Source organism: Odocoileus virginianus, chromosome 33 (genome assembly GCF_023699985.2).
Source record: "Odocoileus virginianus isolate 20LAN1187 ecotype Illinois chromosome 33, Ovbor_1.2, whole genome shotgun sequence".
In the NCBI taxonomy this organism is placed as follows: domain Eukaryota; kingdom Metazoa; phylum Chordata; class Mammalia; order Artiodactyla; family Cervidae; genus Odocoileus; species Odocoileus virginianus.
The window spans coordinates 26,083,973-26,087,086 of record NC_069706.1 but is presented as its reverse complement, the minus strand read 5'-3'; the positions used below and the strand labels follow the sequence as shown (position 1 = coordinate 26,087,086).

The 3,114-nt window shown below is 46.1% G+C and overlaps 1 long non-coding RNA gene across 1 annotated transcript; it reads right to left on the bottom strand.

Annotated features, from left to right (window-relative positions):
* On the bottom strand, nt 1-2,280 carry LOC139032882 (uncharacterized). The gene is made up of 2 exons (XR_011485516.1): nt 2,108-2,280; nt 1-261 (listed from the first exon to the last, which is right to left on the bottom strand). It is a non-coding gene; the product is annotated as an uncharacterized lncRNA (long non-coding RNA).
* Nucleotides 2,281-3,114: the final 834 nt, after the last annotated feature.

Below are 3,114 nucleotides of genomic sequence, written 5' to 3'. Positions count from 1 at the left end.
GAGGATGCTCCCGGTGGGAGGCCGGCGTGCCCATAGAGGCAGAGAAGTGCGTGCATTGTGCCAGAACTCTGCGCTCACGTGGCCGCGGCGTGGCCGGGAATGCCGGAGACGGCTGCTGTCACAGAGTCTGCAGACTTCCGGGAAGGGCCTCACCTCGTTTGACCCTGCACGGGGGCCCAGAGCCCGGCCGGGACTCGCTGCTGCCTCCCGGCGGTGGAAGTTGGCCATGCACCTCCACGAGTGCCACCGCCAGTCAGGCCCCTGTTTAAGAGATTGACATGTGTTCCTTTAGTCTTCGTAACAGTACCTCTGAGGTAGGTACTATTAATATCCTCATTTTTCACAGGACGGAATAGAGGCCCGGGAAGATTAAACGGGAGATTTCCCTGATGGTCAGTGGTTAAGACTACTTGCTCCAGATGCATGGGGCCCAAGTTCAATCCCTGGTCAGGGAAAGAGATCTCACATGCCAGCAAGGAAGATTCCACCATGCCTTGCCGGGGTCCAGCCTCGGCAGGATCCAGGGGGTACCTTCAGGATGAACGGCATCGCTGAGAGAGAGTGAGAGAGAGAGAGACTAGACGGGGGGGGGGGGTGGGGGGTGGCGGGGGGTGCAGAGTCTGGCAGTCTGGCAATGTTTTATTTTTTACCGTGCCTTTTATACCCTAAATTAGTACATTTCTAAGGGGAAGATAGTTTAACGTTACATCAGCTTGTACTTCACGAAACCAGGGTGTTTTCTGCATACTTCTTTGTTTCTGAGGGTCTTGTATATTATCTTCTGGCCTTGGGGCCCATTAACATTTTATGCAAGTCAGGTGAATATAAACCTATTTTCTGTTTCTATGGTGACCTTAACTGAAAGGTAGCAGTCTCATAGGGCAACAGTACAGAGTAGAAGTATAACCTTGTTAACACAAAAATTAATCTTCTGCAGAAGTTGTCAGTTGCGTTTATCTAAGAAGTTTACCCTAGACTCACTCTGTGACTTTGGTGAGGCAGCTTCTGCCTAGCACTCCTGGCTGACAATTAACAACCATCTCATTGTTACCACACTAGGGCTAAGCTCTTATTTCTCTAGCTCTTTAACTATATTAACAATGGTTTCTATAACACAACCTTAGCACATTAAAAGCAAAAACACAGCAAGCAAAACACAGCAAGCAAATGTTAACCCAGTAGCTACTTTTAGAATAATTTTTCTTGTGTTTTCTAATAGGGTTTCCTCACCCCCCGAAGGGCTCTATGTCTGTTAGGGCCTTTATATGATCAGGTTCTTTATGTTATTTTATGATTAGGGTATTATAAGCAATCATGCATATTAGTACCCAGGGCATAAATGCATTTGCCAAACAAACTAAAATACCAGCAAAGGAGTTTAAATTAAAACACTCCTTTCACCCCGGATAATCTCATAAAATACCACCACCTGGGAAACTTATTGATTAAAGTTCTAAATTGATTCTTATTTGGGAAGAGATCGGGGAAGGTCTTCTGCCTGTGTCACAGAAATTAGAGAGTAATCTATTGAGGCAGGCATCAGAAAGACAGATATCGTCTTTAAGGTGAGCGCCGGGGGCAGCTTTTCGAAATTCCTGAAAACCTGATCTGCCTTGCCTGTCAGGCTTTCTCCTCGTGACCTTGTCATGGGTGGGATCTCGTGTGCCAGCTCCCAGCAGTGCCCCAACTAAGACCAGGTGCAGCCAAAAAATTTTTTTAAAAAGAGATTAAATAACTTTCCCCCTTCTTCCTCTCTGTCCTCACCTCCCATTATACTGGCCCACCCATTTCCCCCTAAAGATACTTAGGCACATTCCACCTCTCATGAGCTGTTCCCTCTGTTTAGAACACCCTTCCCCTCCACATAGCTTACTCTCTCACCTCCTCTAAGCTTTTGCCCAAATGTCAGTTGAACAAAGCCCAACTTGATAATCCGATTTAAAATTGCAATCTCCCCCATTCCCCTCTAGTTAGTATGGCTTCCTAGGTGGGGCTAGTGGTAAAGAGCCTGCCTGCCAATGCAGGAGATCTAAGAGATGTGAGTTTGATCCCTGGGTCGGGAAGATCCCCTGGAGAAGGAAATGACAACCCATACCAGTATTCTTACCTGGAAAATCCCATGGACAGAGGAGCCTGGCGGACTACAGTCTATAGGGTCCCACAGAGTCGGACATGACTGAGCAACTTAGCAGGAGTAGCAGCCATTCCCCTCACACTGCTTTACTCAGTTATTTATTTATTTGGCCGGACTTCAAGGTTTTGGGTCTCTTAGTTCTGGGACCAGGGACTGAACCCTGACCCCTTTCAGTGAAAAATGCTGAGTCCTAATCACTGGACTGCCTGGGAATTTCTTCTGCTCTACGCTTTATTTTTTCATCCATAGCATTTATCACCAACAACATGTTATATGAATTTCTTATATTAATTTCTCATTTTTTTCCCTAAAATGTAAGACCAATGTATGAATATTTGCCTGCTATACTGATTTATCTTGTGCTCCTAACAGTCTCTGGCACGTAACAGGTGCTCAATAAACATTTGTTAAATCAATGAAAGAAATATTGGGCTTTCTTCTCTGAGCTGATGAAAGGCAGAGTGACATAGCTACTGAAGAAGGAATTCATAGGGCCTGGACTCCATCTCAGGTCTGTCCCTGCTGGTCGTGCTAGGCCGCCTCTCCAATGGACTCTGAACTCTGTGCTTAGCACCTGTGGAAATGACAATGGAAGGATAAGACCCTCTCTGGGCAGGGGAATCTTGAAGATCCTAAGAGAAAAAAGACACTAATCACCCCTGACTCTGGACAGTATCTATCGGAATGTAACCACAGGCTTATCAGTTATTAACTGGTTGGAATGTAACTGCGGGCTTATTGATTATTAACTGTTTGAACACAGAACGCGTGAATGATGGGGTTATTGTGATTGTATTTACCCTTCCTTTGTAAGCCTCAAGGGATTTGGGCTGGTGGGTTTGGACACGTACACATGGGGTATAAAAGATTTTCACAAATGCTGGTCGGGGTCCTTGGCTAAGAAGAGACTCTGCCTTGGGCCCACCGGTGTAATAAACTGCACTCCACTATCTGCATTGTCCTTCTGAGTGAGTTTGTTT